Genomic DNA, 15,686 nt, shown 5'->3' with positions numbered 1-15,686 from the left:
TTCGAAATTTGTAATGTAGGGGGGATAATCTTTTCACTTGGAGAAAAAACAAGTTGAGAACCATTGCTGTAGAGGCATTCTAAATGCGTGAAGATCCTACTCGAATGCCAGCTAATAGATGGTAGAAGGGCGATTTCTGCATTCCATCTTTTAAGGTTTCCACATTCAAAATCACCCGTTTGGGACTTTATGTTCACAGACAGTCGTAGAGAAGGTCCATGAAATGTTTTCTTGTATTATCATATACTGAATGGAGAATGAGAGGTAGGCTGCAGGAAAAGCAGAGAGCACTAGTCATGCCTTTAAACATGAAGTGGTAGATCAGTTAAATAAAATATTATCTTTTTTACTAACCAAAGACCTGAGTTTTGAAATTGAATAAATCACTGGAAGAACTTTTTATTTTATTTATTTATTTATTTATTTATTTATTGTGTGTGGGGGGGATAAAAAAAGGGTGGGATATCGAGAGACGTTAGAACTGCTCTTCTAGAATTGTTTCAAGCTATCCTATCACTAGCTGTGGAATTTCTAAAATGCTGGGAGAAATTTTATCAACAGACAGACGAGTCACAAGTTGGAAAAAGAGAATTCTACATTATTTATCGGAACATACATGGTGAGAATAAAGAGATAGATTATCATGCGGCTGATAACTACATAAATGAACTTTTACGGGGATTGCTAAATTAACACAAGCCACACGAAACTCGATTGGATTAGAATATTACTAGAAAATGTATTTATATTTAAAAATGAAGCAGCAACTGGTTCAAATACCTGAAAGAACAAATTACTGAGTTATTAAGATGCAATATTGAATAAAGTACATCGACTATTATATGGTACCGGTTATTGAAAAAAAAAAAGCAGAAAGCCTCGATGTAAGAAAAGAATCAAGCTTCTACCTCTAATTTACCGCAGCAAGAAAAAGTGGAGATGAGTTGTATTTTTACCGATTTTCCTTTAAAATAGGTCAGAGAATTAAAATTTAAAAAAAAAAAAAAAAAAAAAAAAAAAAATTGCTTACTACTTAGGTGATTGTACAGAACACACTTCTGATCTCTGTGCAGAACACACCTCTGATCTCTTTCGAAAAAGCAACTTCATACATTAACTATTCATAATTCAAATATTCAACTTTCAGAGTAGGGTTCTATGGGTACTATAAAAGATTTCAAATGTCATTACATAAAAGATGCTCAGAAAATGATAAACAGAACTGAATCTTGTGAAAATGCAAGCATATGTTGGAGATAAGGATACAAATAAGTCCATATCTCTGTTAAAAGCCATGCATATTGTTTTCAAAACAAGCAATCAATATTTTAAAATACTATTAAAAACTGCTTTCGAATATACGGCGTTTATTTAGAAGAAGCTTCCAGAGGAATTTCAAGCTGTAAGTAATGTTTTCAAACATGAGTGAGGGAAATTGGGAAAATTCTTTTCTGGAATATCTGTCAGTTGACGATACAGCTGCAGATCCTGAAAGTGGTATAGAAAAAAGGCGATGATATTTTGGCATCATCTAGAACAGCTATTCCCAACCGGTGGTATGTGTACCACTGGTAACACGCAAGAGAAAAATAAATGGTACGCAAAGAAACAAAGTAAGGTGAAGAAGTATTTTCAAAGATTAAATTCAAAAGTCTTGTGAAGAAAAAGAACAATTAATAGAAATTTTCCGTGATGGAACTCTAACTGACTTAAATTTTGGCTGAAACGAAAAAAAGAATTTAGAAGCATTTCAAATAAAACTATTAAATTTTTATTCCCTTTTTGCGCAACCTATATGTGTGAATAAGAATTTTCTTCCATGTTATATTTGGTGTGGGGGGGATACAGAAAAAAATTAAAAGTGGATCCTAATTTACGATTAAAGCTAAGTGAAATATGACCAGACAGAAAGAAACTGATCTCTCTTAAGCAGGCCCAAATTTCGCAATAAATTTTAGAGTTAGCGTATTATAACTTAAATTTTGATAATTAAGATGGTAACCAATTTTTAATCTAATATTTTTGTGTGTGCATATTTAATACAAATAGCCAACATATTGCGCAAATGGCAAAATATATTTGTTTTAATATTTCTATTGAGAAATTGAAAAATAATCATTGTAAAATGTAGTAATTATACTAAAGTTTTTCAATTTTTGTTTAGATGTTTCGCGTTAGTCAAAAGGTTGAGAACCGCTGATCTGGAATTATTTGGGCAAATGTAATAGAAAAGCATTGCAAATTCTAAAAAAACTCTTGAACTGAAAGATGCTGATTAAAAAACTGCCAGCGAGTCTTAGAAAATTCTGAATGAAATTAAAAACAATTGATAAACAATACGAAACAAACACGGATAGAATAATTTTTTGTAAAAGATAAAATTTCATCAAGAACGTCGATAAAAATACTTTTTTTTTTTTAATTTTAAAAATAAATTTAGAAATTGAGTAAATGATTTCATTTTAGCATTAATTTTTAGCTCAAAGAGCGTTAGCCCAGAAGGGCTATTAATATTGTTTTGGTATATTTTCAAGCTGTTGCAACCAAATATGAATTTTTAATTAACAAGCTCAGCGATTTGAAAACAAGCAGTGGCAACACTGTTCGAAATAAAACATTTTAATCTTCAACGTGCGAAAGTACTGCCATTCGAAAAAATGCAAGATGCCTATCTTTTAATTGTAATTAAAAAAATTCTGCTCTATGAAAGCAATTTATTACTGTAGACAGAAATAAAATAATTTTATTTTCTACGCGCTAGATTGTTGCCATTCAGTATAGCCTAAGGTAATTTAAAATTTAATCTCGAAGGCTACTGAGTAACAAACTAAGCGGTTTAAAAGAGTAAATATTTAAATAAACATGTATTAAATATAAGTATTCAATATTATGAAATTACCCTAGCTGAACTTCTTAAAATCATTATATACTTTTTCTTTTTCATAATAACAATTATAGACTGCTGACCGCAAAATCGTCTGGTTTTTAAAGAAATAATATAATGAATATAAAAATATGCATGGCAACCTTTGACATTCCGTGGAAATTCTAAAGATATGCTGTTTTTATATATTTTGTGATTTTGATGTTGAATCGAATATTCTGCGGCGTAAGTGCGAAGAACGTGATATTTTATTAAAATGTTATTAATAAAAAGACAAAAAATCTATTTGCCATCTTACTAAGAAAACTGAATACTTATGAAACCGAGAAAAGACTGAATATATATATATATATATATTAGATTTTAAAGATTTTGAGAGTGTGATATAAAAGCTAAAAAGACAAGGGCTAAGATTAGCAGAGTGGTAGTCTACTAGCCCAGACAGAGCGTACAAAACTTAACAAGCCCTTTCGGGCGACCATTATAAATCTGAACCCTTGCCGATTTTTCTTTCAAATTTTTTAAGGTCATTTTTTTTTCATTAACTTTTTATTTTTTTACTTCATTTGTTAAGCATCACTTTCTTCGCACTTACGAAGTATACAATTCAACGGCGAAATCGCGTAATATTTAAAAATAAGCATACTTTTAGAATTACCGATTAAGTGTTAAGCGTTGCATACATTTCTTTTTTAATATTCTCTGTTAATGTTCTCTGTAATTCTGCGGTTACAATTCTATTTATTTAAAAAAAATACGTGACTTAATAATACGTTGCTGGTAACATTCTTTTATTTGTGTTGCCATAATTTTTTTAATAATCGCTATATTATTTCTTTAAAATTAATACATTGCGATGACATTTGATATCCACATCCTTTTATTTGAAAAGTGAGACAGGCACGAAAGTGAGGATAAAGCTTAATAGCAGCTCTGTTACTAAAACTGCAGAATTAATACTATGAGCCAACGTAACATATTTTTAAATGAGGTTCCTTATTTCAGTTCTTTATTTATTTATATCTTCGTATAAAAACAGAGTTGCATAACTTGGATATTATATTTTGCATTATTTGAGTCCAAGCTTTTTACATATTTTCAGTGTTCAAGAAATGCCACAAGAAAGTGACTTGTTATCGTCCGTCATAAATTTGAGAGACAAATATTATTACTTCCGTGATTTTGCAGTTTTAAAATAGCTTAGCTTTATATTTCTTGTTCTTCGAAGTTAGAATCTCGGGAAAATGTTCATCTGGGAAAGCCAAATTAAGTTCATTGAAACCGCATTCTAGAAAATTCAAATGATTCGCAATGCAATAACACAAATAATAATAGATTATTTTGTTTTGTATATGATTCGCAATGCAGATTATTTTGTAAAAGTCTAACCATTGAAAAATAATTTTAAAAAATGGAAAATTTCAGTTTTTTTTTTTTTTTTTTTTTTTTTCCGAAATTGAGTTTAAGAACAACAAATATACGAATTGACTTTATTGACCCATTTCATTGAACCTTCTTTTTCTCTTTTTATACTTTAAATACTCTAAGAATTTCAAATGTGGTTGCTTAAAATCTGCTAATCTGCTACCAAATTTCGTACTCAGCAAAATTCAAATAGGAGGATTACGGATTAAGTTACAAATCACGTGATTGTTTCTAGATATAAAAACGTAGACTCCATAAATCTATATAATTTAAATTTTTACTAAAATGAAAGTATTTTCTTGTTTTTACTAAAAGAAAAGTTCGGAATAAGGTTTAAGAACATATCTGTTTCAGACACAGTTGGAAATAAATTTGTCAGGGCTGAGTTGGGAAAGGGCTGCATCGGAAGTCATCTTTTAACGTCATCCTCCATTAAAGTAGGTTACTCTGCAATAACACAGATCCTCCAGTGACCTGGTAGCTATTGCTATTGCCTGAGACAAAAGATCTTTATTTTGTCTTGCAGTTCCCACAGTGTTGCTACTGTATGCGACCGAAAATATTTAATTTATCATTCAAATTACAGTTATTGTCCGACAAACTGATAAATTTAAAATGCAGCTCTAAATAATTTATAACACTGCTTTATTTTTCCGCAATATATATAGTTGTTATAGTTGAAAATGCATTTAATTTATCATTCATCGAATTGATAACTTTAAACACTATTGTAATTAAGAAACTTTCGTATGCGTTCCTGTACAAAATTCACCCTTAAGAAATTACCTCATAAAATTCAGTTGCATTTAAATAAATTTGGGTTACAGCCCTGCCCTCAAATCTCATTAATTCTTCAACTCTTTTTGCTTCACGTTTAATTTTAAAAATATTATTTTTCAATAAATCATTAAATTCTTGAATTAAAATATTTAGTTTCATGAAACAAATCTAATTTTATTATAGAGGCTTTAAATCAGTTTTTAATTTTGTTTTAAATAACGTCAACCATGCGGATAACTAAGCTTATTATTATGTTAGGTTAATGGCATATGTTATGATGATGATTATGTTCGGTAACATCATTTGGTGAAAATTTGGAATGTTATTAAAAATGGGGTAAAGAAAAATGAATTTTTTATCCATTCTCTTTGCTCATAAAAATCTTAATCTCTATTAAATATTACATATATGTATTTATAATGACACATATATATATATTAAATATTATACATAAATATTTAATAATAAATAAATATTAAATACTATATATAAGTATTTAACAATAAATAAATATTATATATAATTTTTAATAATATTGAATACATAATATTGAATATTATATATAATTATTAGCCCAAAGCGGCGTTAGCTCAGAAGGGCTATTAATTTCGTTCTGGGATTTTACGTTCTGGGATTTGATCACTTTCTGCATTGATTCACTTTTCAAACTGTTGCCACCAAATATGACAGACCTTATTATATTTCAATAAATTAAATAATGAAGAATCTGCTTACATGTATGTATGTTTCTCGCACTGTGATAAAATAACGTATTCTTTTATTGGAATATGGGCATCTGGAAGCCCTAATTTGGAATTTGTTTTATTAATTTCATATTTTGTCAGACATTAAAGAATTTTTGATTAACAAACTCAATGATTTCAAAGCGAAAAGTGGCAACACTGTACGAAAAAAAAAAAATTATATCCATCTCGCGAGACTATATATCGGAAATTCTAAAGGTATGCTCATTTTAAAATTATTTTGCGATATTGCGGTTGAATTGAATTTTATGGTTTAAGTGCGAAGAACATAATATTTAATAAATAAAGGTAATGCACAAATCGTTAAAGAAACGCCCGTTTGGGCATAACGTAATATTTGAAAACTTTCAGATTATTATTGATTTTTTTTAATTAATTTATATTTTAAAAATAAAGAAAAAAGCTGTATATATGTATGTATGTTCTTCTCATTGTGGAAAAATGGTGGAAATAAGACCCACTAAATTTTGAACATATACAAGCCTCCTGACGAACATGTGCATCTGGAAACCCGAATTTTGAATTTCGATTTTTTTTTTTTTTTAATTTCATATTCTGTGTGAATTTAAGGAGCTTTTGATTAACAAAATGAAAAAAAAAAAGCTGGCGTTGTTACTTTGCAAAGCGTAAGATATTTGTGTTTCAAATTTAGTCAGAAATCTCTGTGATATAAAAGAAGTTTGCTGCTATTCAGTTAAATAATAAATTGGTCTTTCGAATTCGAATTTAATCAACAAACCCACCGATTTAAAAGAAATATGTAGTCACTGCTCGAATTAAAATGTTTTTGTCTTTATTACGGAAGTGTCGGTTTCGCAAAAGTGCAAGATATTTAATTTTTATTTCAAATTTATACTGTTGTTAATTAACAAATTAAGTGATTTAAAAGCAAAAATTCAGACTCAGTTCAATTGTTATTAATTACTACCTGGACCTCGGAAATGAGATGAGATGAATATATTTTTAGTCCAAAGGGGCATTGTCCCTGAGGAACTGATGTTTTCTTTTTGAGATTTTGCGTCGAATCACCCTGAATGTCTGTTTCAATTTTCAAACTGTTGCCACTAAATATGATCACCTTGTATTATATTTAAAGAAATTAAATAGGGAAGAATCTGCATAAAGGTATGTATGTTTCTCTCATTGTGATAAAACAACGGTACCTAGAGCCGTCGAATTTTGAATGACGTAATCCTCCCACGAATATGGGCTTGCGGAAGATCGAATTTGAAATTTGGAATTCATTTTATTATCGATTTTATATTTGTAAAACTTTAACGAATTTTTGAGTAACAAACTCAACGATTTAAAAGCGAGTAATGGCAACACTGTACGGATGAAAAAAATACCTTTTTATCTCCAGCGCGCGGAACTGTGTATCGGAAATACTAAAGATATGCTCAATTTAAAATTATTTTGCGACATTGCTATTGAACTGAATTTCATGGTTTAAGTGCAAAGAACACGATACTTAATAAATAAAGGTAACACACAAAACGTTAAAAAAACGCCCCTTTAAACGTAAATTAAAATCTAAATTTCAATTTTTTTTTTTTTTTTTTTTTTTTTAATTTTGTTATTATTTGCCAAAAAAAAAAGCAATTTGCTCGAAGAGTTATTAATTTCTTTTTGACATTTTGCTTTTGTTCACTTTAGACGGCGTTCCCCTTTTCAAATTGTAGCTACCAAATATTAGAGCCCTGCATTTATTTAAAGAAATTAAATAATGAAGAATCTGAATAAATGTATGTATGTTTCTCGCATTGTAATAAAACAACGGTATCTAGAACCATCAAAATTTGAATAACGTAATCTTCCACAGAATATGGGCATGTGGAAGCCCTAATTTGAATTTGAAATTTGTTTTATTACCGATTTCAGAATTTGTAACACTTCAACGAAGTTTTGATTAAAAAACTAAAAGATTTCAAAGCGAGCAATGGCAACACTGTACGAAAAAAAAAAATTATCTCCAGCGCGCGAGACTTTGTATCGGAAATTCTAAAGATATGCTTATTTTAAAATTATTTTGCGATATTGCTCTTGAACTGAATTTTATGGTTTAAAGTGCGAAGAACATGATAGTTAATAAATAAAGGTAACACACAAAATGTTAAAAAAAGCCCCTTTGGACGTAATTTAAAATCTGAAACATTTCAGATTTTTAAATTTTTATTATTGTTACTGCTAAACAATATACTGGTATAATTTTGAATGCAAATAACAGGTCTTACATCGTTGTGATCAAAGTTGGCTACAAATTTTCTTAACTTTCATCGCAATGGAAGTATAACAGCCATAAAGTCTGGAAGATTTTTCAACTTATTCCCTTGTGATTCACCCCCTTCCGCTAATATTTTATTCATAAATAAGATTATCATAAAAATTTACCAAAGCATCTCTTGCAAATAAAAGAAGTGCGCTTTGCTATTTTTACAGCAAAATTATCAGTTTCATTTGGAATATTTTTACTACTTACCGCGTATTGATTGTACAAAATACTCTGTATCAACAGAGACAATTTATTGCGAAGGGAAAGGGTACAGCATCAGGGATTTCTTCTATTTCGCTTTGGTGTTTAAAGTTCTTTAAAATGAAAACGAATTTAGTAATGGGTAAAATGAAAATAATATTTTATGTGGGATACTCTAATATGAAATATTCCATGGAAATCCCGCCGCCCAGAAAACAAATATTTAAAGTCATGAGCGTTTATAAAAAAAATGTAGAGCAAGAATTTAGTCTCGTTCCCTTTGCACTAGAGTGCTGAATTTAACCATATTGGAACTGTGGCTAAGTTTACAAGCAATAAAACGCATTCTCATTTTTCAGAGATATATGCGTTGTGCGCCATTTTGTTTTTGCCTGAAATCTGAAATTAAAATTTCTTTTTCAATAAGACGTTTCATAAACAAAGAAGTGTGGGTGAATATTTTCTATGCACGTCACTCTTTCATCGTTTTCTAACGTGCGTTTTGGATACGCATGGGAAGAGAACCTTAAAAATTTGAATCACGTTTGTTCAGTTAGTTTTGTGGAACGAGAGAGAGATTCCAGTTAATCACGTGCTCTTCCATGCGTGGATTTTGAGTAGCCCCGCCTACTTACAGGAGTCCGATTGGCAGGCATTTAGACTTTTGACACGCCCATTTTAGTACTGACGCAATCCGTGCGAAGCAAATGAACTGAATGATTTATATTTTTTGAAACGTTCGCTCTCCAAATATATCCTGACATTTAGCCGAGTAGTCTAGACTAAGGCACTAAAAGAAGAACTCGTGCCTAAAATAAAATTGAAATGTGATGAGTTTTTTCCTCCCCTAAACTTCGTTACCAACTTCTTTTTTCCCCCTATTCACTTTTCTAGATCTCTCTGAAGTTTTCTAAATTAGTTTCTAGAAGCTAAAGTAAATAATTATTTTAACGATTTTTTTTTTCTTCGCACGTTTCATTCACAATGCACAATGCTTAGATGAGAAATGTTTTGAGAAACATCTCCTAAGAATTTCATAATATTAATTCATAATAAATTTCTTAACAATTATTATTAATTATATATGCTAATTAATCTCATCATTAACCGATGAACTGCAATAAATAATTAATTTCATATTTATATTTGACATTTTTAATACTTTGTTACCTTTATTTTTATTAATAAATAATGAAGAACCTATATGGATATGCTTATGTTCTTCGCACTATGGGGGGGGGGGAAACTGCCTCACTTAGGGCCTTTGAATGCATGCAGTCCTCTGAACACGTGTTCTTCGAGGACCAAACTTTTAATTTCGAATTGGTTTTATTTATTGTATATTTTGTGCGCATTTAATGACATTTTGACTAACCAAATGGATGATTTAAAAGCAATGTGTTGCCACTAGGCAAAGCTTAAAATATTTGTGTTTTAAATTTAATCAGAAGGCTCACCAATTTAAATGAAATGTAAGGCTACTGCCCGAAATAAAATATTTTTATCTTCGTACTGGTGTGTTGCGGTTCGAAAAAGTAAAGGATACTTAATTTTTCTTTCAAATTTAATCAGTTTGTTATTGATAAATGAACTAAGCGATTTAATATATCCCAATTCTGCATATCAGTTAATATTAATTGCTAGCTGGATTCGTGATATTACATAAGGTGAATTCATAAATCATTATATATATTTTCTATTTTTAATAATTACTAATTTAAGCGCTTAGCTGCATAAATGGACTAGTATTATTAAAAAATAAAATTAATAAATGCGTTTATTATTTTAAATTACTCAATATGTTAAACAATTAAATTAGAAGAAAAAAATGAAAGATTTCAAGTTTTGCTAAATGGCAGCACTGTAAGATATATGAAGCCGAAAGCTTTTTACTCTTACTTGTCAGGCTAGTGGATGATATATATATATACATGTATATCATCCACTAGCCTTAATAGTCCAAAAATTTAGGAAAAACTAATTTAAAGGATTACATTCAGGAAAAATGGCAGCGTAATGTCCTAAAATTTAGGAAAGACGTTTCTAAACGGACTAAATAGAATTTGTACTGAACAATTTTCATGACTTCTCATTCATTCCAAATCTACTCTCTAACATATTTTTATGTATATATATATATATATATATATTAATAAGCTAGGTGGTAAGTACAATACTAAAAAGACTAATTTGGTCAAAAACTTTTGCGCAATATGCTGCAAAATTAAGGAAATGAGAAGAGAAATTGTAGTTAACTCGCCAAAACGTTACCAGGAGCTGTGGCTCCAAGAAACAGTTCAACACAGTGGACCTGTTTCAAAAAGAAGAAATAATAAAAAATAATTTAAAACAGTGGCTGTAATACAATAAATAAAATACAGTTTTTCGAAATAAAAGCAAATTTTTTTTTTCTTTTTGGAGTGGTAAATCTAAATTATAGATCGGATAGTGAAAATACAAAAGTATTCGCTTGCAATTCCTTTTGAGTTGTTTGAAACTGCTTAAATAAAAAATGTAGAAATTTGTATTTTGTAGAGTGTAAGATATAAAAATGACTTTTTTTCTTTTTCTTTTTTCTTTTCAGATGCTTTGTTTTTACTTAAAATTTTACTGTTGGAAATAGTGAAAAAAGAAGAACTGTGCATCAAAAGGTAAAAAATCTTTTACTTTTCCTTTAAGCTCTTTCTGTCGTCCTTTCTACATTTAAATTTATTTTAAAGGAGCAACGGAAATTTAAATCCAAATTCTGCTTTATAATTATGAATATAATATTAGTTAACCAAAATAATGCATTTTTATTATAATGTTCTGGTTCCAAAAATTAACTAAACTGCAATATTTTTTTTTTTTTTTTTTTTGTTCCTTATAAGAATTAATAACTGATCAACGGTATTATTACAGATTATTATCAAAAAATTCTGACTCTTTTTTCTTAATTTTTTCATTAATAAGCAACATTCTATGATTTTTTCCCCGGCAAAATACTGCATTTTCTAAGCTTTCTGCTACAACATCTTGATTTCGAATCTCTACTTTTCCAATAAATTATTTGTTTGAGGCTTCTTGATGGATCTTTATAAATTTGCAGCACAGTGAAATCGCTGTTCGCGAATTTTATTAATTCCTGAAAATAATTCGTTAACTGAAATGTTCGTAAACGGAAACAATTCCCCCCCTTAGGAATTAATATAAGATGAGTTAATTCGCTTCAGTACAGAAGATTACTTATTTAAACTTTACAACACTTTATGCACAAGTTCATAACCCCAAATCAAGGCAAATTACTAAAGGTAAAATAAATAAATAATTAAACACATTATTAAACAGATAAAATAGAAGAAAACTTAATTTGGTTTTCCTGTAAAATTTCATACGAAGAAGGGTGGACGGCATAAGTGCAAAACGATGAGGAATATGTGATTGTTTGAATCCGAAAGTCCCTTCTTATACTAGAGCTGTCTGAAAAGTTTCCGACCTCACTATGTAAATCGCAACTAAAATCAACCGAAGAAGGGGTGGGACTTGTTTGGGGATCACTTGGTGACTACCAGTCAAAATTTCAGCTATTTTGAACACAAATGCTTTGTTTGTCAATTACTTTTGTAAGTTGATGTGACCGTTTTTGCAAAAATTGAAAAAATCGAGTAACATTAGATATCTTTTTTTTGAAAGGTAATACAGCTACTCAGATTAAAGAGGAGTTGGACACAGTGTACGGAACTCTACACCATCATTTAATACTGTTTTGGGCAGCTAAATTTAAACGTGGGCGTACCAGCTTGGATGACGATGAACGTTCGGGACGGTCAAAAACTGCAACCACTGAAGAAAACATCGCTAAAATCCACCAAATGGTGCTGACGACCATCGAATCAAGGTTAGAGAGATAGCAGAGGTTATTAGCATATCCAAAGAACGTGTTTACCACATATGGAACCAAGATTCATACATGCGCAAGCTGGGTGCACATTGGGTGCCGCGTTTGCTCATTTTGGACCGAAAATGTGTCCGAATGGAACATTTATACCCCGTTCTGTTGGAGCATTAAATCGGAGTTTTTTCTACTATTAACCACTCTAGATGAAACCTGAATTCACCATTACAGCCCAGAAATAAAAACTCAGTCAAAACAGTGGACTGCAAAGGCAGAATCAAGCTCCAAAAATGGCAAAAATTGAAGATTCTGGGAAAGTGATAGCGACATCTTTCTTTGTGACAGCCATGGGATTGTCTCAATAGATTATCTTGAAAAGGGAAAACCACTGCCGGAGCGTACTAGCAGCTTGCTAACGTTACTTCAAGTTGTCAACTTTACTTGACGAGCTGTAAGCAGAAATTACGGAAAACTGTCACATTTGCAAAAGAAAAAGAAAAAAAAAAAAAAAATGTTTCACCAAGACAATGCTCCATCTCGCACACCTCAACGGTTGCAATAGCAAAAGTCCATGAATTACGATTTGAACTGCTTGGTCACCCGCCCTATTCGCCAGATCCGGTAACAAGTAACTTTTTTTTTGTTCCCTTCCTAAGCTTAAAAGAAGCACTTAGAGGACAAAGATTTTAGTCAAATGAGTAGACATTACAGAGAATGATTCTTCCACATATTATTTGGGCGGGTTAAAAGGATGGCAGCATCGCTGATAGAAATGTATAGACTTATAAGGAGACTATGTGGTAAAAAAAAGGTAATTTTGGAGAAAAAATATCTTTTTTCTTTGTTAGGTCAGAAACTTTTCAGATAGCCTACGTAAAAACATCAGGTAACTCTAAATCCATTCTGTCTAGACATCACTCGATTCTGCTTGAGATTTAATGGGCTCTGTTCCACTCAAAATTTTTGCAATCCGATTTATTGTTATAAAATATAGAGGTAAAAATATCCTTTTCTCACGAATCGTTCGTTACACGAGCATGCATTTAAAGTTTTTAAAATCTGAAAACACATGGACGCGCTGATTTGAGAGTGTTTTATTTTTCGCCAGGATATTTTCTACGACGTTTGAAAACTGCGGAATTTTTTAACTGCTTTATTTTTCTATTAAGCTATTCTGCCTTGTTTTCCTGCCTTGTTTTCCTTCTTGCTTTCTTTCTCCCAAGCTGTTTTATATGATGACTTTTTCCTCTTGCATTGTTTTCTCTGTGCAGTTTTCGCTTACAACTGTCCAAATTTAGATGAAGATAGAGTTTCATTGATAATTATTCAAAGATGGCCATATTTAGGTGAAGAAAAAAATTCTAATTGTTATTTTCACATGACTATTAATACCTGAGGTAAACAAAGGCCGATTAAGACAGTCTGGCCCATCCCACCGGTAAAATGTTTGAGGACCCTAAGAAAATATTTACGTACCTTCGCGCTTGAAACGCAAAGTCTATTAAAGTGCACAAAATTATTAAATACACATAATTACACAATATTTATTATTATTATTATTATTATTATAACGGCAGATTGGGAACAGTTACAGTGTATCCCAGTCCATTAATCTATACAAGGCCAGATGTGGTGGTTTCTTTATTATGGAGGCACCTAATAGTGGGCCACCATTGCCTCCTATGAAGTGACGGACAGTTACGACCATGCCTTCTCCGGGATTCGAACCTAGGGCCTTCGGCATCGCAGTCAGGTTTCCCTAACCACTATACTGTCTGGGCGGCCATTACATAATATTATTAATATTTTAATAAGTTTAAACAAGACTAAAACAGATAAAAACTAAAATTCTATTAAAAAAATTCAATATTCTGTAGGAAAGAAAGCTAAAGCATCAAACTGCTAAAACATTTTAATGAATATTTTAAAATTAAAATAGCTGATTATTAAATTAAGTAACTATTAAGTAGAAGGTTTAATAATTTTTTCTTCGATTTATTTCTCGCAAATTCAGCGCTCATTTAACACCCGCTATTATATATGTAATAGAAGTTTATAGTTTAATCTTTTTCTCTGACATCGCACTTCTTAAATAGTTTCTCACCATTTTTGGGATAAAGCGAGATCTTCCCCGCCCCCACCGTCATGCGCTGGTGATTAGAATAGTCAAAAAGGTTTTTAAATCATTTCTACATGATGAAATTTCTCTGACAGTAAAATATATTTGAGTGACCGAACTAAATCTGTCCTCATTTTCTATTTAAAATAATAAAAACTGTTTCACTACATCATCAAAATGCAATATCTATTTGATTTTTTTTAAATAATTTTAAAGTTTTCTACATAGACTTTTCTCTCGGTTCAACAAATTTTAATTAAAGAATATTTTACAATTTCTATATTATTTTTATAAACTCTACGAGAAAATTTTGGAATTATACTTTCACAAATAATATTAAAAGAATTTTAAAATAAAAATCGCCCGTTGAAAACGATTTAGTAGATCATTCATTACTTTCATTAAAAGTGGCCTAGAACTTACTTCTTCAAATGTCAAAGATGTCATAGCAATCGCTTTTCTCTGTTTTAATGTGTAATGTGTATGGCGGAATAATGCAATAAAATTACCAAGTATTTTAATAAATAAATTCTTTCAACTAAAGTGCTGTCGATTGTAGAGATTCTCTGGTGGCATTCTTTCTCTGGGAAATGTTTTCGAAATTATTGTCACGAGTATCGTTCGTATCTTTATATTTTTTTGAAGAAAGATGTACTTTCCACTAACTTGAAACACAGATGCCAACATGGATAACGTGAAACTAATTTTTAATTCCAGTTCGGCATCTGCTCTTGTCGCTTATCTAACATTGGGGACTTTTACCTTTAAATTATTTTCACTTATTTTCAGCTTTCTACTTAAAATTTGCTTGTGATGAGACAGTGAAGAAAAAAGAACAAATAACTTTTGTACAAGCATAAAATATTGGACAGTTGTACTATAACTTTTTGCAGCAAAATTATACACTAAATTTAAAGAATCATTAGTCAGTATGTAATTCGCCACTTAGATAGTAGTATTTAATATCAGCCTACAAACAACCTAATATTTTTTTTTTTTTTTTTTTCGTTGTCATATATTTGCCCTCGATAAATTTAACTAATTTTTATGACCAATTTTGTTAAACAGAGCAGTACGTGGTGTTATATATGCTTCAGTCAGTATAAGCCCTAGAAATCTTTCTTTTATATCATCGCTTGGCATTAGGTACACTGTGGGGGGAAGGGGGAAGCCGACAGTTCTATATCTCCCTTTCTACTGGGTCGATTAACGCTATTCAAATTGCGTTTTTCATGTCTCGAAAGCTCGACTTAGGATATAACATTTATATATAGCATTGTTCTAATATAGGTATTTTGACACAAAATCGTGCTTTTTCTAAAACGGCATGCCAATAGTTTTCAATATTTCGATTTTACAAGTCAAAT

At 30.5% G+C, this 15,686-nt stretch overlaps 1 long non-coding RNA gene across 2 annotated transcripts in view; it reads left to right on the top strand.

The window, feature by feature from the left end:
- Positions 1-15,686, top strand: part of LOC146996003 (uncharacterized) — a 263,871-nt gene that overhangs the window by 192,717 nt on the left and 55,468 nt on the right. Inside the window, exons 4-5 of one of the 2 annotated variants that reach the window (XR_015042902.1) lie at positions 10,911-10,977; positions 11,999-14,803. This is a non-coding gene — a long non-coding RNA (uncharacterized LOC146996003). Of the gene's footprint in view, positions 1-10,910; positions 10,978-11,998; positions 14,804-15,686 lie in introns of those variants that run through there. The other variant, XR_015042903.1, reaches the window with a different exon arrangement.

The sequence above is a fragment of the Stegodyphus dumicola genome, chromosome 8 (genome assembly GCF_044657685.1).
Source record: "Stegodyphus dumicola isolate Sdum_Otavi_A_Nest chromosome 8, ASM4465768v1".
NCBI lineage: Eukaryota > Metazoa > Arthropoda > Arachnida > Araneae > Eresidae > Stegodyphus > Stegodyphus dumicola.
The sequence above is the reverse complement of the archived record's forward strand: the minus strand, read 5'-3'. Positions and strand labels throughout refer to the sequence as shown.